This window comes from Erpetoichthys calabaricus, chromosome 5 (genome assembly GCF_900747795.2).
Source record: "Erpetoichthys calabaricus chromosome 5, fErpCal1.3, whole genome shotgun sequence".
NCBI lineage: Eukaryota > Metazoa > Chordata > Cladistia > Polypteriformes > Polypteridae > Erpetoichthys > Erpetoichthys calabaricus.
Genome location: NC_041398.2, coordinates 76,626,859 through 76,650,377, shown reverse-complemented (window position 1 = coordinate 76,650,377; position 23,519 = coordinate 76,626,859).

Here is a 23,519-nt window from a genome sequence, read left to right as displayed (position 1 = left end):
TTTGTTCAATCAAAAATAAGATTGTGCAGCATTCATAATCTAATTGACTATGACCATGGTCAAAGTGCCAGTTTTGATAGTTCTATCATCTAAAGAAATACACTCATGCTCTACCTTCTCTAGAGTTTATCGAAAATATCAAAAAAACAAACAAAAAGGTACAGTGTGCATCAGTTCTGTGGGTAAAAACACTTAATAAGAGAGATCGGCAGAGAACAGACTGACTTATTTGAGGAAAAAAGAAAGACCACAATATGCAAATACTGCTGGGGGTTTGTTTTGTTTTGGATGTGCTCTGTGTCTTGGAATGTCAGAGGACCAGGACTTCATCAAGTGTGGTCTAGCCTCACTTGAGTAGGCAAAATGGGGGGTTGGGAGGGGAGAGAAAGTGAGCAATGCTATTTCTTATTTATCCTTTCTACCCCAATAACTGTAAGTGCCAACATAATAATAGGCCCCAATAATATGAAATCAAGGTCAACACTATCTTATGCAACAGTGAACTATCTTAACTTAAGACTACACAATGTCAACAAAAGTTCAGAAGCAGTGTCACTATGACCAAACTCTGAACTTTGAATTAAAGAGAAAAAAAGTATTCTCTCACCTAACAGGTCTAAATGCCACAATAGTATTTTTACAGGTGGCTCACTTAATAAGTAAGATCCAATTTTTGTTGCAAAGAGATTGGATTGGCCACATTTTTCACTCCAGCTATACAAAGTAATGTTAGAGGTGTGGGAATCTTAATACACAGAACGATTCCACTTGTGGTATCAGTATTTTATAACCTCAGTTCACCTTTTAAGTTAGCAGGATAATGTACCATTCCATAAAGCATGCTGGTTTCACAAACGTAACGGTAATTTCAATTTTCTCTAATGGCCCACACAGTCTCCAGCTTCCAATCCAATGCAACTCCTTTGGAATGAGGTGAAGGTTGACATTTGTATCATAGTTTGTGAACAGAAAAATCTGCAAGATCTGCATTCTGCTATTAAGTCACCATGAACCTTAATCCCCAAAAATGTTTTCAGCGCCTTGTTGAAAAGATTTAGAATGTTTTATTAGCAAAAGTGGGTCCTACTCTGGTGCTGGGTGGTTGTACTTATACATAGTGATGAGTAAAACTCACTGGATTGCTTCTCCTTGAGTTCAGAAAAATGGCAGAGAAGAATAGAAGAATTTCAACAAACTCAGCAAAATGTATTTAAGTCAATAGGGAAGGAAAAACTGAATTAGTTTTGAGTACATTATAATGGTGCAATGGTCTTTTAAGTGTACCTTAGGGCTTAGGAACTGTCTGCCAAGTATTCAGGACCGATTATTGTGTACAAAACTGTGACCTGAAGTACAGTATGAGACAGCAGTGCTAATCACTGCACTACTATGCCACATGGACAAAACTCATGGAAATTTTGGGTCACACACAAGTGTCATAGCTCACGGTAATAAGACCCTTTATAAGTGATTGAATTGTGTGATGTAATTAGCTTAACGTGTCTGAGATGCTTCCCTCATGCAGCCCAACCCATCTGCAGAGCCAAGCTGCTTGAAAGGGGCACCACAAAATGTAGAGCAATAACATATTTTTACACTAGAAGTATTACAGCCATTGTGCTTTTATTTCATCAGTGAGCATGTTACACTACTGTCCTTCGTTGATTTTTCCTAAATTACTGTGCTTTAAGTGCATTTTGTTGCAACTCTGCAGTTTTATTCAGAAAACATAACTGACAATATATTTTTTTTATTGTACTACACAAAAGACAACCTATTACTGCCTTAGGCAACACAATGGAACATTGGTGCTCAGGTGCAGATCAATGTCTTGTTTCCTTCAACTTGTACTTGACTGTTTTCACACATTCTTTTTTCTCACCAAATCCTCTCCTGCAACTGAAAATTGAACATTGTTTCCCAGATGTGAATCTCTGTCTTCAGCAGACAACAATGAAATAATCAATGAAAAAATGTCACACTTATAATTACTCACATTGTTTCACTTCGCATGATGAAGAAAAAAACCAAAGCGGAAAACTTGAAAAGTCATCACAATGTTTTTCAGTACACACCATGGAATATGAAGTACACAGAAATTGTGAATTTGATGTGGGGAAGGAAGAACATAAGAAGTGGCACATAGTGGATTGAGAGAATTAGCCACAAATGAAGAGCACAGCAATGGACAGCAGCTCACTTACAATGTTTTCAAAGACATGGCAGATTTGGTGAGCTTACTTTATTAAAACAGAAGTACTGATGCAACATAGTTCTTAACAGTAAATGAGGCACCTTTCAGGGGATTTGAGTACTTAAATGCTGGTGCACATATTGAAACATATATCCACTGTTTATTTTCATATTTGCATACCTTGTCATGTCTGCCGTGTCTGTCAAAACATTGCAAGTGAGCTGCATTTACTCGTGGATCAGTATAGCCTTGCATTTACTTTAATTTTCCATTAGTTAATCCAAGAGTGAAAACACAAAAGTTTGTGTGAAGTGAGGTTCAATACACAAGATACAACAATACACAAAATACAGCAAAAAATATATATTCATCAGAAAAAATGTATGCATGCAAAAGAGGAGGGTCAACATAGGGAGAACGCAGAGTAACAATGGAAAATATCTGAAACAAACTCTTGCTTTCCCTGTAAGCCTAATTAAGCAGTTTCTTCTCCTGTCGAGATTGGCTAATGTCTAGATAAATAATTAGCATTTAGATTTTTTTTATTATTGTACTTAATATTATTACTGTTTTCACATTGTCCACAGCCACATATATATATGCAGTGTGTTCATATTTTAAAAAACACATAACATATAGAACAAAATGTTGATAGTTGTAACGACATTCAGTCCATCTTTTACTAGAACATGTTTCACTCCAAATATATTCTTCCAGGAATTTCAGGCCCATTATGCTCAGCAGGTCTGACTTCCTACTATTTTAAGTGCCTTTCTATCCAAGTGAGAATTTTCTTTTAAATTGCCTTCAAACTGTGAAGAAACTTGACAGATTCTGTAGTAAATGTTTTAAACATGAATTTATTTTAGTTTTTAAATGTGAGCCTGCAACTAAATGGTTTCAATATCTTTCAATAGTTTAGCACATTTGTAACACTTTAAGTAGGAATCTAAAAATGCCCCATATCTAGATATTGTTTAATTAGCTTGTGAAATGAGTAATTGTGTTATTCCTGCTAATATAAGAGGCCCACTATAGCTTTATTAGTGTCTATGCGCTGCAGGGAGTTCTCAAAGAAATATAGTGATGGCAGTAATTTAAGATGAATGGAACAATATGACTTTCTAAATTGCTTAAATACCTATATAGGTGCAGACTTAACAAATATCTAAGGGGAGTTTTAAATTTAGATCAATGGAACAATATGACTTTCTAAATTGTTTTTGTTCTGGGGAAAAATATTTTTTCATGTTTATGTTAGGGACCTAGAATTCTAGATTGAATACAATTCAAAACCTCTTCTACGCAGTGGTGTGCTGGGGAGGCAGCATTAAGAGGAAAGACGCCTCACGTCTGGACAAACTGGTGAGGAAGGCAAGCTCTATTGTTGGCATGGAGCTGGACAGTTTAACATCTGTGGCAGAGCGAAGGGCGCTCAGCAGGCTCCTATCAATTATGGAGAATCCACTGCATCCACTAAATAGTATCATCTCCAGACAGAAGAGCAGCTTCAGCGACAGACTGCTGTCACTGTCTTGCTCCACTGACAGATTGAGGAGATCGTTCCTCCCCCAAACTATGCGACTCTTTAATTCCATCCGGGGGGGTAAACGTTAACATTTAACATTATACATAGTTATTGTCTGTTTTTCACCTGCATTATTATCATTCTTTAATTTAATATTATTTATTGTATCAGTATGCTGTTGCTAAAGAATGTGAATTTCCCATTGGGATTAATAAAGTATCTATCTATCTATCTATCTATCTATCTATCTATCTATCTATCTATCTATCTATCTATCTATCTATCTAATTCCCAGAGAAAATAAAATTTGCTTTGTTCCTGTCCTGTTAACTGTCTCATACCAAGTAACAGCTAAAGCAAATTGATAACATAGAATCAGCTGTGTTGTGGTTGGTAAATGTTTAGTTATGTGCCCTATCCCCTTAAAATACAGTTTCAGGGGGCATGGCCACCATGACATCACCATCCTCTGGATTTATATTCTAGTGGAGGAGATGAGTCCAACAGTGGTTCAGTGAGACTTGGAGTGCTAGCTCATTTCTGCAAGTATTGTTTGGATCTTTCTGTTTTATGATTTGTTTTGCTTTGTTCTTGGATTTCAGATTTGGATTTGTTAGCCTTGAGTTGCCTTTACATTCTTTGCTTATTTCCTGCCTTTTCTTTGTCTTTTTTCCTTTTTAATTATTTTTTTTAATTTATTCTTTTATTTTATTTATAAAGATTCATCATTGACCCTGTCAACTGGAACCAGAGTTTTGTATGGTTTTCTTTCCCTTGAAGTGCATTTTTGTGGACTTAGGACATTTAAAATGTGTTATTTAATTTAAAAATAACTGAGGCACACTTTGTGCCTTGAAGCCTGCCTGTTGCATTTAGGGTCAGGCCTATTTTAGGGTCAAACTGTGAGGTCCTGGGGCCTCATGTATAATGCCGTGCGTAGAATTCACACTAAAACATGGCATACTGACAAAAGCAGAAATGATGCTGTGTACCAATAATCTGATCAGCTGCTGTAGAGATGTGATTTCACACTCAGATACAGTGGGATAAATACTCTGAGTGGTGCATTGAGAGGAACAATGCTAAAGCAGCTATGGTATTTGGAATAGTTTGGCCATTCCGTGGACCATTATATTGTTACAGGTTAATTACAATCAGATGCTTTAAACTATTAAACTCTATGAGGTTAATTTCAGTGTATTTCATAAAGCCGCATAAGGGATCTGATTTAAAAAAGAAAGGGAAACCACACTGGAAGAAAAGCACTGCTTTGATGCTGGGTGCTGCCAGTTTGCAAAACCGAGCAGAGAACTTGTGTACGCCAAGCATTTAGCTGGGGTGAAAATGTACGTGGCTTTACGCCAAGTTTAATAATAATAATAATAATAAATTTTATTTATATTGCACTTTATATTTTAGCAATCCCAAAGTGCTACAGAGTAAAAATAGAATAATAAAATAAAAAAGAACAGAAGAGTCTATAAAATACTTTAACAAAATGACTTTCTAAAAAGATGAGTTTTTAGGTTTCGCTTAAAGGCCTCAGTCGACTGTGGGGCTCTCAGGTAATCAGGGAGGGCATTCCACAGCCTCGGCGCCACCGATGAAAACGCCCTGTCACCCATGCTGCTGAGCTTAGTTCTGGGGACTTGAAGAGTGTTAGTGAGTACAGAGCGGAGGGAACGTAAGGAGTTATGGGGGGTAAGGAGTTCCTGTAGATAAAGAGGGGCATGTCCATAAATGCACTGATGGGTAAGAAGGGAGACCTTGTACTCTATTCTGAATGAAACAGGGAGCCAGTGAAGGGTTTTCAGGATTGGGGTGATGTGATCATACTTTCGCACCCTCATCAGGATCCTGGCAGCGCTGTTCTGAATATACTGGAGTCTCTGGATACTCTTGCCAGGAATCCCAATGAGGAGTGCATTACAGTAATCCAGCCTGGAAGAGACAAAGGCATGGACGAGCTTCTCTGCATCTGCCAGGGTGAGTAATGGGCGGAGTTTGGCGATGTTCTTGAGATGGTAAAAAGATGACTTACAGAGATATTTGATGTGGGTGTCAAAAGTAAGTTGGGAGTCCATTCTAACACCCAAATTAGTAACAGATGTGGAAAGAGGAATATTTTGGCCAGAGAAAGTAATACTGGTGATGGTAGAAGAGCGAAGATGATGTGATGTACCAACTAAGATGGCTTCTGTTTTGGATCTGTTCAACTGAAGAAAATTGAGCCTCATCCATGCCTCTATCTCCTCCAGGCAGGTAGACAATGTAGATGTTGGCAGAGGAGCAGTAGAGGAGGTGGGAGTAGTCCTGAGGTAAAGCTGAGTGTCATCGGCATAGCAATGGAACGATAAACCATGTCTGCCAATGACAGTTCCAAGGGGGAGCATGTAGATAGTAAAAAGGATAGGGCCCAGCACAGAGCCCTGTGGAACACCACAGGCGACGTTGTGGGTGTGGGACTTTGCGCTGCCAAGGGCGACATGCTCAGTTCTGCCAGTCAGGTATGATGTAAACCAATTTAGAACAATTCCTGAGAGTCCAATAGTGTATTGCAGGCGGTGAAGAAGGATGTTATGGTCTATTGTGTCAAAAGCAGCTGTCAGGTCAAGGAGGATAAGTAGTGAAGGTGAACCAGTATCTGCCGTCATCAGAAGATCATTGGTGACCCTGACCAGGGCTGTTTCGGTGCTATGGCCAGGGCGAAAACCAGACTGAAACTTTTCAAACAGATTGTTCAGTTTGAGATGATCGTGAAGTTGTGCTGCAACTACTTTTTCCAGAACTTTGGAGAGAAATGGAAGATTGGAGATGGGCCTATAATTGGAGAGAACTTCAGGATCCAAGGTGGATTTTTTCAGTAGAGGTCTGATGACAGCAGTTTTTAGTGCAGAAGGAATATGGCCAGCCAGGAGGGACTGATTTATTATCCTGGTGATAAGTGGAGAGATGGCAGAAATGTTGGCCCTCAGCAAGGGTGAGGGGAAAGGGTCCAGGGAACTAGTAGACGGTTTCATTTTCCTGATGACATCCTCCACCTCTTCCCGTGTGGCAACAGAGAAAGAGCAAAGAGGATGGACGGTCTCGGACAATGAGTCAACAGTTGGGAAGGGCAAGATATCCTTGGTAGAGAGGTGTAAACGGATATTATCAACTTTTTGTTTAAAAAAGTTGATATACATGTTGCATCTGTCATCAGTGGTCTCAGAATGGGCAGGTAAAGGAGGTTTGACAAGATGATTTATGGTTGAAAAAAGTTTTTTAGGGTTGCTGGAGCCATTTCTGATGATGGTGGAATAAAACTTGGACCGTGCAACCTTCAGAGCTTCTGCATACGCTCTCATGTGTTCTCTGTACGCCTGTTTATGGACAGTCAGCCCAGAGGCCTTGAGCCGCCGCTCAAGGACACGCCCAGCCGCCTTCATTTTTCGCAGCTCGCAGGTATACCAAGGTGCTGAGCACGAGAATGAGACGGACCTAGATGTTAAAGGGGCGTGGAAGTCCAGGAGACTGCTCAGGGACTGGTTGTAAAAATCCACAAGGTCAGCAACAGAGAGGGAGCTGATAAAGTCAGAGGAGAGAAATGTAAGGTCCAAGGCCAACGCATCCACATTGATATTCTTCAGATTTCTGAAGTAGATCTGTCGTTTTGGTTTGATACGGGAGGAGAAAAAGGGCAGCTCCAATGACACAACTTTGTGGTCTGAAATACCAAGATCAAATACCTGTAGATTCCTGATTGGGGCACAGTTTGAAATGACCAAGTCAAGAGTGTGACCCCTAGAATGTGTGGGAACATCAACATGTTGTTGTAGGTTGAGAGAATCTAGCAGCTCAAGGAAATCAGCAGTGAGATAACCTGTGGGATTGTCAACATGAATATTTATATCTCCTAAGATTATGATGTTGGCAGAAGTAGCACAGAGTGTTGTGAGAAGATCAGTAATTTCCGGAATAAAGGCAGAATTGGGTTTTGGAGGTCGATAGATAAGGAGAACAGTCAGGGGAAACGGGGGCTTACATTTAAATGCAAGGCACTCACAGGAAGATATTGCAGGTATCGAGATAGGGGACAACCCCAGGTCCTGACGGTGGATAACAGCTATACACCACCACGCCCAGTGCTGCGAGCTGCCTCCAAGTAACTGTAGCCAAGTGGACAGGCTTCATTTAAGGCAGAGTAAACCTCTGACTGGTGCCAGGTTTCTGTCAGACACATGAAGTCAAGTCCTTTTTCCCTGATGTGTTGTTCAATCAGTATGGATTTATTGCTGATAGATTGAGAGTTAAATAGTTCAAATTTAACCAATGACTGTGAAGTAAATCTCTGTACAGGACGCAGAACATTAAAATCCACTCCACGCAGCTTAGAATTCATTCCACAAAATAAATCCAGCCGGGGATGTGAAGACCTCGCGATATTTCTGTCAGTGGCTCGGGTGTATCCCATGCTAGAGTCCAGAGATCTCACGATACTTCCAGTGTTGATAGTAATTGGAGCGACTGTGCTCTGATGACGCGTCAAACGTGCGACAGATGACCAGAAAGAAGGAATGTTGGTAGTAGAACACTTTGGGTGGTTATAGAAGACGAACTTTCGGCTGGATCCTCTGTGAATGTAACGAGGACGGCGAAGAAGTCCCAGTTCTTTGATGTGAGCGTGGAAACTGGCCTACACAACATTTTTCTGCGTACGCACCGTTTATACAAGGCCCCTGGTCTAGCCTTTTTGCCAGTTTTGTGGCCTGCACCCTCTTTGGTCATTTTGTGTCTAGTAAATCATAACATATGGGTGTATGTAATACGCAGAATTTGGAAATACGTGCATGTGACCATTACTGCGAATATAGGATCTCTAAGAACCATGTAATAGAAAAGAAATGTCTCAGAAAATATTGGATGTTTTTAAATTTTATTAACACTAGAATTACCAGAGCCAACGAAAAAACTCGTAGATCCGGCCCACCTTAAATCGCTTCTTAAATCCATTCACAACTCTCCGCCAGCGTCTTTTGTCCTCTAAATGTGCTGATAAAGACAAGCTGCCAGCAGCCGGCTAGTCCATCCCCCCACCGACTTAGAATGTGCACGAACTTCTCCCAGCTCATGCCTTGATTGATTATCTGGGAGTGAAGTGGAGTTTTAGAGTGGAAATAATAGATCGTTATTTGGAACACACACATTTCATGTGTGTTCCGTTTCTACAGTAATCTGTGTAAATACATTGTTAAAACAGAAATTTTTCATATTTTAGTAATAAATGTTACAAAATGTAGGCATAAACTATAGAATGTGTAAAGCCTGAGTTCCAAAGATCAAATAAACACTTTCACAAAAGGTTCAAGGATGATACAACAGTTTCCGTGGCGTAGCGCGCTAAGATTTGCCTCCCAGACGTGAGTTTGATTCCCCGCTGGGGATAAAGTGTTACTTTTTTTTTCTTTTTACCCTCAAATGGACATAATATTTATAAATTGGTATGTACTGTCAGTTAATGAGATCGTTATATTTTCATGTGGGATGCTCCTTTTAAAATATTATTTTAACAATTGAGACTGCAATTAACATGAACAACTGTTCCTTATAACTGTTATGTTTAACATCCATAACACACAGACAGACAGAGCACTGCGTAATAGAGAGACAGACAGGCAGAAAAGTCACTAGATATATAAATAAACAGGGAAGGCACATGTACTGAAAGAAAAAAAAAGATCAACATGTGCGTTGTTCCTGCTGCACTGAATAAGCTCACGCGCTCTAACATCACCCCTCCCCCCGATCTGACTCTCTAAGTAACAACACAAGTACAGACGCAAACCAAGTGCATGTGTGTACTGTATAATATTAACAAAAAGAGCTCACTGATGCCCTGATCCAGAGCTGGGAGGGGATCCCTCAGGACACTATCTGCTGTCTCTTCAGAAGCATACAAGTATGTGGGGGCCATACACACTACAGTGGTAATATTCACGCAAGTTGGATCAGCCTGTGATTCCAACTTTTTCAGTGTGATGTTGAATCCAGCCCTCAATGGTTTGGTGATTTTGGTTTCCATTGACCGTTACTACTTCATTTTGTTCTCCACAAATTACACAGTATTACTCAGTAAAGATTTTCCTCTTGAACATTTCATTCATCGAGATCTGCTTTAATTTTTAAACCAGGAAACTCAAATAAATAACAATACTCAGGAAAGAGACTCCAACCATGAACAAGGAAATACTGCTTGAGCTTCATCTTCTCTTCATCTTCTCCCAGTAAAAGGGCTCAGAAGTAGTGATGCCAAGGTGGCCCCACCACTTGTGGTACCAGTCACAGAACACAAAGAATAAACTCATATTTAACACTAGAATTCCTGAAGCCTATAAAAAAAGTTGTAATGCCAGGACACCTTAAATTCCTTCGCACCTTGTCATCAGCGCCATTGTTTTGTTCTTCAGTCTTCACACAATATACACTTCATGTCAGAATTTTGTCATTATTACTATAACATGAAAAAAGTTTCTGTTTTAGTTATGTGTTCAGTATTTCTTGTCTCACATTTCCTGTCATCCTACATTTACATAAATCATCGTATCTAACTTCAGCTTTGTTAGTGGGGGATGGGACTGCCTACTGCCAGTGCTGTTTGACACATTTGCAAAACAAAGGTGCTAAAGAAGGGGTGTGAAGGAATTTAAGGTAGCCTGGCATTACAACTTTTTTCATAGGCTTCAGGGATTGTAGTGTTAAAGCAACAGTAGGCCTATGCAATTATACAATACAATACAATTTATTTTTGCATAGCCCAAAATCAAACAAGAAGTGCCGCAATGGGCTTTAACAGGCCCTGCCTCTTGACAGCCCCCCAGCCTTGACTCTCTAAGAAGTCAAGGAAAAACTCGCCAAAAAAAAACCTTGTAGGGAAAAATGGAAGAAACCTTGGGAGAGGCAGTTCAAAGAGAGACCCCTTTCCAGGTAGGTTGGGCATGCAATGGGTGTCAAAAGAAGGGGGTCAATACAATACAAAACAATACACAGAACAGAACAAATCCTCAATAAAGTGTAAAAATAAAAATTTTAGGAGTACGGAGCAGCATTTAACAGTAGATGATATCACATAAGAAGATTTGGATATATTTAGAGTCCTGGAGACTTCATCTATCAAGCTGCCTCCCCCATTTGGCCATTCCATGGCTGAAACAGCGCTGGGCCAGCCAATCCGATGAAAGGACCACTCCTTCGCATAATTCCTGCGATCCTCCATCAGGGATGACTTTACCTTAGGCAGGCAAAACAACTTGACAGGTGGGCCGTGGCACCAAGTGCCACATTTGAATACCGAGAAGAGAAACAGAATAGGTGAGGGTTAGTATCCAATTATAACATATCATGTTACTTATCATGTGCTAATGACTAACAACAGAGATGCAGTCTGTACAGTTAATCAGCAGCTTTAGTCAGGATATGCTAAACTGAAGTAGTGAGTCTTCAGCCGGGATTTAAAAGCCGAGACCGAAGGGGCATCTCTTATAGTAGCAGGCAGAAGCATTCCACAGTTTCGGGGCCCTGTAACTAAAAGCTCGACCTTCCCATTGTTATTTTATAAATCCTTGGAATCATAAGAAGACCGGGATCTTGAGATTTTAATGTGCGCTCTGGTTTGTAAGTCATGATAAGTTCAGACAAGTAAGCCGGACCTTGGCCATTTAATGCTTTATATGTTAAAAGGAGGATTTTGAAATCTGCCCTAAACTTAACTGGGAGCCAGTGTAAGGATTTAAGAACTGGAGTTATGTGTTCGTATTTTCTTGTTCTTGTAATAATTCTTGCAGCCACATTTTGGATTAACTGGAGGCTGTATAGAGAACAGTTTGAACATCCAGTGAACACCGCATTGCAGTAGTCAATCCTACTAGAGATAAATGCATGAATTATTTTCTCAGAATCCTGTTTATTTAGAAAGTGCCTTAATTTCCTAACATTTTTAAGATGGAAGAAACATGATTTGGACAACTTTGTAATATGCGCTTTAAATGACATGCTAGAGTCAAAGATAACTCCTAGATTGCGGGCTGATTCAGTAAAATTAATGGGGATTCCAACTGAGTTAAATGATGAGAAAATATTGTTATGATCAGCATCATTCCCTCCAACAATTAACATCTCTGTTTTATCTGTGTTTAAAGACAGTAGTTCTCATTCATCCATTCCTTTAATTCGCTAACACAACTAATTAAAGACAACGTTGGAGAAACTTCATTTGATTTAAATGAAAGGTATAACTGGGTGTCATCTGCATATGAGTGAAAATTAACATTATGTTTCCTAATGAGAGATCCCAGTGGAAGCATGTAAAGTGAAAACAATAAAGGTCCCAGTACTGAGCCCTGCGGGACACGATATTGAACTTCTGTGTATAATGATGGAGTACTGTCAGCACATTTCTGTACATATTGGAATCGATTTGATAAATAGGAACTAAACCAAGCGAGCACGGTGCCTGCATTTTCTAGCCTGTGCAGTAAAATAGAAAGGTCAGTGGTGTCAAATGCTGCACTTAAGTCCAACAACATAATTACAGTGGAGTTTCCTTCATCAGAGTATATCAGAATGTCATTTACAACCCGTGTTAGTGCCGTTTCTGTACTATGACCAGTGCGGAAACCAGATTGGAATTTCTCAAATAAATTGTAATATATAAGGTGTGACTGAAGCTGACTGGCGACTACTTTTTCTAGTATTTTAGAGAGAAATGGTAAATTTGAAATAGGCCTATAATTATTTAGTATGTGTGGGTCTAGGTCTGACTTTTTAAGTAATGGTTTAATGACTGACACTTTTAGTGCATCAGGTACTGTGCCATGCAATAATGAACTATTGATAATGTTTAGAATAGGCGCTGCAAGAACATCCATTGCACTTTTTACTAGTTTTGCTGGCACTGGATCTAGGGAACAAGTAGTGGGCTTCATTTTAGAAATTAAAGTTAAGACTTCCTGCTCAGTTACAGGATTAAAATTATTAAAGTGCTGAATGCAATGTGAGGCAGGGTCTGCTAAGCTAGTACTTGGTTTGTAGTGTGATGCAGAGATCTGGGATCTTATATTTTTAATTTTCTCATTGAAGAACTTCATAAAGTCTGTACTGCTAATATCTGTTGGTATTTTGCACTGTTGATCTGAATTTCCATTTGTTAATTTAGCCACTGTTCTAAACAGTACCCGAAGATTTTTATTATTGCTATCTATTATTGTAGAATAGTATTCTGAGCGAGCTTTAAAGAGGGCTTTTTTACATTTATTAATTAGAAAGACATGTAGCCTTTGTTGTTCTCCATCTGCGCTCCAGTTTTTGGCACTCTAATTTAAGAGCTCGAGTGTTTTCATTAAACCAGGGAGAGTTTCTATGTACTTTGATCACTTTTGTTTTAAGGGGAGTCACTGTGTCCAGAGCATTTCTTAAGGTCACATTATAATGTGATGTTAGCTGATCTAAATTGTTTTCCACGTTTACATATGATGTTAACTGATCTAAATGGTTTTCCACAATTACACTCGACTTACTCAAAGTATCCATAAATTTTGAAGCAGAATTACAGTCTAGATGTCGCACTGTCTTTGTTTTAATCTGGGAGTGTGTTGGCAAGGGCAGGACTAAATCAAATGTAATTAAGTAGTGATCGGAAATAACTTCATTAAATGGAGTAATATTTAAATCTTGAATTTCAACTTCCATCCATCCATCCATTGTCTCCCGCTTATCCGAGGTCGGGTCGCGGGGGCAGCAGCTTGAGCAGAGATGCCCAGACTTCCCTCTCCCCGGCCACTTCTTCTAGCTCTTCCAGGAGAATCCCAAGGCGTTCCCAGGCCAGTCGAGAGACATAGTCCCTCCAGCGTGTCCTGGGTCTTCCCCGGGGCCTTCTCCCGGTTGGACGTGCCCGGAACACCTCACCAGGGAGGCGTCCAGGAGGCATCCTGATCAGATGCCCGAGCCACCTCATCTGACTCCTCTCGATGCGGAGGAGCAGCGGCTCTACTCTGAGCCCCTCCCGGATGACTGAGCTTCTCACCCTATCTTTAAGGGAAAGCCCAGACACCCTGCGGAGGAAACTCATTTCAGCCGCTTGTATTCGCGATCTCGTTCTTTCGGTCACTACCCATAGCTCATGACCATAGGTGAGGGTAGGAACATAGATCGACTGGTAAATTGAGAGCTTCGCCTTGCGGCTCAGCTCCTTTTTCACCACGACAGACCGATGCAATGCCCGCATTACTGCGGATGCCGCACCGATCCGCCTGTCGATCTCACGCTCCATTCTTCAGAATTTCAACTTTGTAAGTTATAATTAAATCTAATGTGTGGCTATGATTATGAGTTGGACCTTTGACATTCTGACAAATTCCTACTGAACTTAACAAATAAGTAAAACATTTGCTAAAAGTGTCAGTTTCCACATCAATGTGTACATTAAAATCCCCCATCAGTACTACGTGATCATAATTTATAGCCAAATCAGATAGAAGGTTGCTAAATTCAGTAATGAACAATGAATACGGCCCTGGTGGTCTGTAGACTAACACTATAATTGTGTTGGAATCTGTTATAATATTTAAAATGAATACCTCAAAGGATGTAAAGTCGGCTAAATTTTTAGGACGTGATTTGCATTTTGCTACAGTGAATTATTCCAAGTCCTCCTCCTCAACCAGAATCTCTAGACTTATGAAGGAAAGAGTAGCCATCTGGTGACGCCTCAGCTAGGGGGACAGTGTCACATTTACTAAGCCAGGTTTCAGTGAGAAGACACAGATCACATTTTGTACTTAATATAATATCATTTACCAAAACAGCTTTAGTGCCAAGAGAGCGGATGTTCAATAAGCAGCATTTAAAACTGCATGGTTCTTTCTGAACTGGTGATATATTTTTTGTTTTAATTTGAAGTAAATTTCTATTACAGATGCCCCTGGTGGAGGGTCTGGTTTTATCCCTTGGTATAATTATACACCTTATTTTTTGGTCATCAGTTAATTTAAGGTTTGTATCAAGACTAAATTTACTGGATGCCCCACAACAGGGATTTTGGGTAACAGCTTCAGGATAGTAATAGGTGGGATTAACAACAGCCTGTGATATAAGATCACATGACTGCAGCCTGGATGGTGCTCTAATCAGTCAACCAGGCAGTTTTGCTGCCATATTTTGGGATAATACATAAGATCCCCTCCAGTTAGGATGAAGACCATCTCTTTTGAAAAATCCAGGCCTTTCCCAAAAATCATCCCAATTGTTCACAAACGCTATGCTTTTATTTGCACACCAGGTTTCTAGCCAGCAGTGAAGGGAATGCAATCTGCTATAAATCACATCCCCTCTATATAATCTTGGTAAGGGGCCAGATGCAACTAAATTCTGACATTTTCTTTTAGCTTTGATGCATAGAGAGATGAAGTTCCTCTTTAATACCTCAGATTGCTGTGAATAAATGTTATTAGTGCCGACATGCAGCAATAAGGTAGATACTTCATCGTCTGAGACACGGTCCAATGCGGCCTCTATGCCAGAAATCCTGGCCCCTGCGAGGCATTTAACATTAACTGCTGGTTTAACATAGTTTGGAATTCTAACATTCCACACTATGGAATCGCCAATTATGAGCACTTTCTTATTCTCAGTTTCCACAGGCGCGCTGCGGAGTGCTGAGAATCTGTTCTGGGTCCGAATTGGTGACCTGGGTGCTGGGGGACTAAATTTTGGCTTCTTAGACCCCCGTCTTACTGTTACCCACTCGCCCTGTGGCTGAATTGGTGCTGCTGACTTCGGCCGCACACTGATTACAGTGGGACCTGGAAAGACTGAAGCCGAATCAGAAGTAGCTGAATTGTCTAAATTGGCTATCAGATTCCTAACGCAGTCCTCCAATTCGCATATTTTCCCAACCAACTCTAAATTAACTAAACACTTTTGGCAGGTGAAGCTGTCTACACTGTCGGCCGGAAAACATGAACTGTACATGCTGCAGGACATACAACATATAAACGTGCCCTCAACGGGCAGAGATCAGATAGAACTTACATTTAGTGTTATAGAATAATAAACAAAACCAACAAAACTAATAGAGAGAAATGGAAAATAATACTGTGACGATGCGGGTTCAGCTCCGTGCTCCCATCCACTTTTAGGGAGCCCTTGAACCCAACACCGTCAGTAATGTCACCAATGAGCTAGACAGTGAGGCAATAACATTAGAGCAAGGGGATGATGTAAAAAGTGCAAAGTGCTTTTATTTCAATAAATCAAAACAAGTGTTCAAATCAAGTGCAGTGCATTCAAAGTCTTCATTAAATTAATAATCCATAAAAGAAATGTGGAGGTTAAAAAACAATGCGAAAAAAACAATCCTTTAAAACGAGGTTAAAACGTTGTTCAGGAAGCAGTCTTTCTTAAAAACCAAATGCCAAGCCAGGTGCTTCTTTTAAACTAGCGTCTCACCTGCTTCTCCCGTTAGTGCCCTGCAGCAGGTGAGACGCTCTCTCTGCAGCTGACCTTCTTATTCCTACTTCTGCTACTGTCAGTCGCCTTACCGATCCTTGGCTCCGGTCGGCTCCCCCTGACAGTGACTTGGGATTCCCCAACAACCAAGGCTCCCATGCTGGAGACACCACGTCCCAAGTCCCGACTCCCGCTGCCTTCCGCGGCCTTAAGCAGAGAGTCACTCGTCTCCCGGTCACTTCCGCCCTTCAAACTAAACTCTTCGAAGTGACCACCTTTACTACTTACCCAGGTGTTGGCCAAACACCCAGGCTGCATGCTCAGCTTCCGCGAGCCTGCTCACGCTCGCTCGCCTGCACCTGCTTGCCAGCTCGCTTGCTGCTTCCTCCTGCAACCTCCGTCTTTCTCTTTCTTTCTTCCTCGTTCTCTTTTCTCCTCTAACAGTCTCGGGCTTCTTTATATATAATGGACGTGGCAGCTGTGGCAATCAACAGTTCCCGGGATCAATTATGCTGCGGACTGTCCCTCACCTGTGCACTAAGGTGAGAAATGCCCGCAGCACGAATCCTCCCGGAAACCGCTTCAGCCACACTACCACGCCCCTCACTACGCGGTGATTATTCATTTAAGACAAACTGGCCTTTGCTGGGAGAGCTGTGGACCCACAACACCACACATACTTCAAATTTAACAAAAATAAAAAGGAAACATAAAATACACAAACCCAAGTTAATACGTAACACAAAGCACAACAAGAACATATGATGTTATGTATGCACATGTATGTGTGTATAAATGAACCTCACAGTATGGCAACGTATACCCCTGGAAAATGTCATTAAAGTGCAACAACTGAAATGGAAAAACAGAAATAAAGCAAAGAAAAAAAAACAACTAAAAACAAAGCAAAAAGGGCAATAAATTGCAGAAACTTTAGAAATAAAGCAAAAATGCAGGTATATTGACAATTATGAAAAGTTATAAAAAAGAATGAGTGAATAGAACAATACTATTAAATCCAGGTATGATGTTTTGCCACCAAGTGCTGGAACCATATTTAAACTGAGGGCCATTTACAAAGTCACAAAAAATGATCATAATGACACATAAAATAGCATCTCTGTGTAAAATATTCTACCTAAAACCTCATTTTAAAACCCTCTTATTTCACTCAGACATTTTTGGCAGTATCCTGAAATGTTGATCAAAGGTCTGTAAACAAGTGATTGCATGATGCCACATGATCTGTTGCAGTTAATTAAATCATGTAATGGAAACAACACTATTTTGGTTTGCTGACCCCTTCCTTTGATAGTTCAGTCTGGTTGGCAACAAATGCCAAGAGTCACTTCTTTAGTTGAGGCTAAAACCTCTGATCAGTCTGAGCTGTAAACATTGATGTGTAAGTGAACTTTTTCCCTAGTCAATTTAGTTCTGAAGGTGACCCATGGTCAGGCATCTTGTAGGAGCAAATCAAAACAAAATAAAAATGACTTCCTTACTATTGATTGGTCACATATCATAGTATATTTAAAGTTACAGTAACTTGATGTTGGTGGTAGGAGTAATGGCTGGACCAAGGTTATTATAGTTTTGCCTTTTTATATTAGTTTTTATTTCTATATTTTTTCTGACCTTACTTGTAAATTCAGTTTAGTTTTAGTTTTCCTTTATCATGTATTTTTAGTTTTAATTTAGTTTTTACTTTACAAAGACATTTCTATTTTATTTTTATATATATTAGTTTCAGTTTTAATTTTAATAATTATAGTATGGCTAAAGAGCTACTATGGAATTTAGCTTTTGTGTCACAATGAGACAGAACTGTACACTTAATGGGTTTGGATATAATACGAGTTTAATGTTAGTGGAAGCTTACTACACTACACAACACACTTTACTGTTTGGTTTTGTTTTTGTCTGATAAAAACAAACATAATGAAAACCAGGTACTGAATATGAAAATTTTACACAATTTTATAATTTTTTAAATATTTTCTATGTTATTTGTGCTGAACAAATCTGCGCTAAATGTTAGCACTTTTTTCTTTTCCTTTTATTGCACAGAATGGGCAAATTTGTAATGAAACCTAGGTGAATTTTAAGGTTTGAGGTTTTTTTTTTACTCTAAATGTTGTCACACACGTGCGCATGGGAGGCAGCTAAAGGGCTTGAGTAAAGGCAGTTCTGAGGCATGCCGGGATGTGGCAGAGTGCACTGACTCTTTTTCTCCCTTCCCTGTAGACCATTCAAGGGAGATTCCACCTGGCTCTCTTGACATCACTTCTGGGACCGAGCCAATGGAAGGAGACCTTGCCGGCTCCGGCCCCTGTGATGTCACATCTGGGCTCGAACCAATGGCTGAAGAACATGAACCCGATCATTATGATCTCACTTCCTGTCTTCCCCTTTAACAGCCTGCACCTTTTCCCTATTCCCTCAGTCTTGTTTTGGACTTGGTTGTATGCACATCAGTGCTGTATATTTTGAGAAAGCAACTTTGCAGCCAGGAAACCAAATTATACGGGTGGCTGCCCCAAACCTTTATATGACTCTGTCTCGAGTTTGTGACAATGTCTATACCACACAACATATCTCACTTCAGTGACAATGTGCTTATAATGAATGCCTTCAATATTGCATTCAAAAATCTCAAACACTGGGCTTTGTTATTTTCTACCAGCCATCTTGATCTCTGATTCCATCTTAGGCACAAAACGTCAAGATTCATCAAAATGTCGAGGTCAAATTGTTTTCATGATTACTATATAGGGTGGTCCAGATCTAACTATGAAAAGTTTAATGCAATGCAATGCAATAATTGCATAGTTAGATCTGGATCAACCTGGTATTTTCTCTATACTTCGTGTGTGAAGTGGCAGGTGAATTACTGTCAACAAAAAGCAGGCACCTAAGAAATACACTGAAATGTTACTCACTCGTGATTTTTCTGTCCATATGGTAAAGTTTTTGTTGACCAGCACATTCCGATTTCAGGTGTTTGAATTACATCTTGAAATACAAGTGCAAAAAAAGGTGGAATGTAAATCGCTTTCCATTCCACAGGCTTTACGTGCGTATTCAGCTTGCTCTGTCACCGCAAATGCTGTGTGAACAGCATGAATATATGCGCGTGGGTTGTGGTGGATGACTTTAAGTTTTAGAGTTAAAAGTTATAAGGGTTAAAAACTAACAGCAAGAATATTCATTCAAAAATGAAAACTAAAATTATTTTTAGTAAATTATTAGATAGATAGATAGATAGATAGATAGATAGATAGATAGATAGATAGATAGATAGATAGATAGATAGATAGATAGATAGATAGATAGATAGATAGATACTTTATTAATCCCAGGGGGAAATTCACATACTCCAGCAGCAAAAAATATTAAATTAAAGAGTAATAAAAAATGCAGGTAAAAAAACAGACAATAACTTGAATAATGTTCAACGTTTACCCCCTCTGGTGGAATTGAAGAGTCGCATAGTTTGGGGGAGGAATGATCTTCTCAGTCTGTCAGTGGAGCAGGACAGTGACAGCAGTCTGTCACTGAAACTGCTCCTCTGTCTGGAGATGACACTGTTTAGTGGATGCAGTGGATTCTCCATAATTGATAGGAGCCTGCTGAGTGCCCGTTGCTCTGCTACGGATGTCAAACCGTCCAGCTCTATGCCAACAATAGAGCCTGCCTTCCTCACCAGTTTGTCCAGGCGTGAGGCATCCTTCTTCTTAATGCTGCCTCCCCAGCACACCACTGCGTAGAAGAGGGCACTCACCACAACCATCTGATAGAAAATCTGCAGCATCTTACTGCAGATGTTGAAGGATGCCAGTCTTCTAAGGAAGTACAGGCGGCTCTGTCCTTTCTTGCACAGAGAATCAGTATTGGCAGTCCAGTCCAATTTATCGTCCAGCTGCACTCCCAGGTATTTATAGGTCTGCACCCTCTGCACACAGTCACCTCTGATGATCACGGGGTCCATGAGGGGCCTGGGTCTCCTAAAATCCACCACCAGTTCCTTGGTTTTGCTGGTGTTCAGTTGTAGGTGGTTTAAGTCGCACCATTTAACAAAGTCCTTGATGAGGTTTCTATACTCCTCCTCCTGCCCACTCCTGATGCAGCCCACGATAGCAGTGTCGTCAGCAAACTTTTGCACGTGGCAGGACTCCGAGTTATATTGGAAGTCCGATGTATATAGGCTGAACAGGACCGGAGAAAGTACAGTCCCCTGCGGCGCTCCTGTGTTGCTGACCACAATGTCAGATCTGCAATTCCCGAGACGCACATACTGAGGTCTGTTTGTAAGATAGTCCACGATCCATGCCACCAGGTATGAATCTACTCCCATCTCTGTCAGCTTGTCCCTAAGGAGCAGAGGTTGGATGGTGTTGAAGGCGCTAGAGAAGTCTAGAAACAATTCTTACAGCGCCACTGCCTCTGTCCAAGTGGGAGAGGGATCGATGTAGCATATAGATGATGGCATCTTCCGCTCCCACCTTCTCCTGGTATGCGAACTGCAGAGGGTCGAGGGCGTGTTGGACCTGTGGCCTCAGGTGGTGAAGCAGCAGCCGCTCCATGGTCTTCATCACATGTGATGTTAGAGCGACAGGCCGGAAGTCATTCAGCTCACCAGGACGTGATACCTTTGGGACTGGGGTGATGCAAGATGTTTTCCAAAGCCTCGGGACTTTCCCCTGTTCCAGGCTCAGGTTGAAGATGCGCTGTAGAGGACCCCCCAGCTCTGATACACAGACCTTCACCAGTCGTGGCGATACTCCATCTGGACCTGCTGCTTTGCTGGCACGAAGTTTCCTCAGCTCTCTGCTCACTTGCGCTGCTGTAATTGTGGGTGGGGATGTCTCTCCTATGTTGGTATCAGCAGAAGGATGTGTACAGAGTGCAGTACTCCGAGGTGAGAGTGGGTTAGGGTGGTCAAACCTGTTAAAGAAGATGTTCATTTGGTTTGCTCTCTTCACGTCTGTCTCGATGGTGGTACCCCGCTTTGAGCTGCAGCCAGTGATGATCTTCATCCCATCCCACACTTCCTTCATGCTGTTGTTCTGCAACTTCTGCTCCAGCTTTCTCCTGTACTGCTCTTTCGCCGCCCTGAGCTGGACTCGGAGTTCCTTCTGCACGCGCTTGAGCTCATGCTGATCACCGTCTTTAAAGGCCCTTCTGGTTCAAAAAAAATTTTATTTCAGTGCGTCTTTCCAGTTACTTTAATAGTTTCGTTTAGTCTTAGTTTTTCATTTCGGTTTTGTTAATTGTTTTATTTCAGTATATGAAAATATTTTTTAAATAATAGTTTCAGTTTTGACTTTAGTTTTCGTTAACTATAGTAACCTTGGCTGGACAATTGTTTAAATGATGTGTAATTTTCCAGAATAATGTATGTGGCCTGAGTAACTGTGCTATCACTTGTTCTTACTTCTTGCATTTAATAAAAAACAGTACTGTGTCAGTCTTACTTTGCTTTCTACAGCTTTAAGTTTTTTTTCCTAGTATCTTCACCATCACTAAAGTTTAGTTTGTCTTGTTAAAGTAAATTGTCCAATACATGTTTTCTACTATGATTCCCTATATTGTTTGTGTAGATTTTGTTCTTAGTTATTTATGCTTTATTAATAAGTCAAGTGCTTTTTACATTTTTTGTCAAAAATGTTTATAATTTTTAGTAGTGCTTAATTTTTTAACTGTAACAATCATTTACATTATTTTACAGTTTTTACCCATTGCTTGAACACTATAGACACATGCTTAAACCAAAGTAACATAACTTGAAGTTGTTGGTTAAACAAAGTGTAACCATACCTTAAACAAAAGTGCTGCTTTGCACTTTAGTTGCAATTCTGCAACACGCTCGCTCCTTTCTACAACACACTTGCTCCTGCACACTACACACTATTTCATACATAAGACACTTCGTTCAAAAATGAAATCTCAGGGTACCATTGGGAAAACACATCTATTCAAAATACAAAACACATTGGGTAATTGAAAATACTTAGACACACACCTGCAATTACTTACTTACAAAACGGAACACCAATCAGCCAGCTAAAAAAAAGACCTCACTTAAGCCATTTTGAGAACTTTGCAAGCTTGAAGCAGGGAGAGCTAGAGCCAGAGGTAGAGGAAGAGGAAGACAGAGAGAGAGGAGGATGTGGTCGAAGAGGCCATGCAAGGACCATTATTTCTGATGACATAAGAGCAACTTTGGTGGACCATGTCATAAACCATGGCCTGACTATGAGGGAAGCTGGGCAGAGAGTCCAACCTAATCTAAGCCGTTTCACAGTTTCATCCATAATAAGGACATTCCGACTGGAAAACAAGTATGTCTTCAACTCTCTTCTCTACTCAGACTGTATCTAGAGTATTTACAGTACTGTACCATATCACATTGCCATATCACATGTACTGTATTTCAGGGTGGCTAATGCTCCTTTTCAAACAAAAGTGGTAGTTTTGTGAAACATACGATGATAACGTGTTGAGATGTTTCAGTACTGTGTATGGTATACACAGAAAAGTACAGTATATACAGTACTGTAAAAAAGAAGAATTGAGTAATGCCATCCACAATATGTATTTTTTGTTGCAGAGAATCTTGGACATGGATGGAGCTGCTCAGCCTCATGACTTTATTTACATTGACGAGGCTGGATTCAACCTTAGCAAAAGTAGACGACGGGGACGTAATATACTTGGCCAAAGGGCGATTGTGCACGTCCTGGGGCAGCGCGGGGGAAATATCACATTGTGTGCCTCCATAAGCCTCGGAGGGCTACTGCACCATCATTCCAAACTGGGTCCCTATAAAACGCAACACATAATCACATTTCTAGATGCACTTCATGATGAAGTTGTACAGGACAGACCAGAGCAGCCCAGGTTTGTTGTTGTCTGGGATAATGTCCGTTTCCATCAGGCTGCTATCGTCCGGAACTGGTTCACCAACCATGATCAATTTGAAGTTGTGTATTTGCCCCCATACTCGCCATTTCTCAACCCTATAGAAGAGTTTTTTTCCGCTTGGAGATGGCGCGTATATGACCGGCAACCACATGCCCGCATGCCTCTTCTGCAGGCAATGGAACAGGCCTGCGGAGACATTGAGGTAAGGTCAATCCATGGATGGATTTGGCACACAAGGGGATATTTTCACCGATGCTTAGCAAGAGAAGACATTGCTTATGATGTTGATGAGATCCTGTGGCCAGACCCCAGCAGATGGCAGGATCTATAAGCCCACTTACGCATAATTATGTTTTTCTGTGTTTACAGTAGTGTATTGTTTGTTTTATTTTT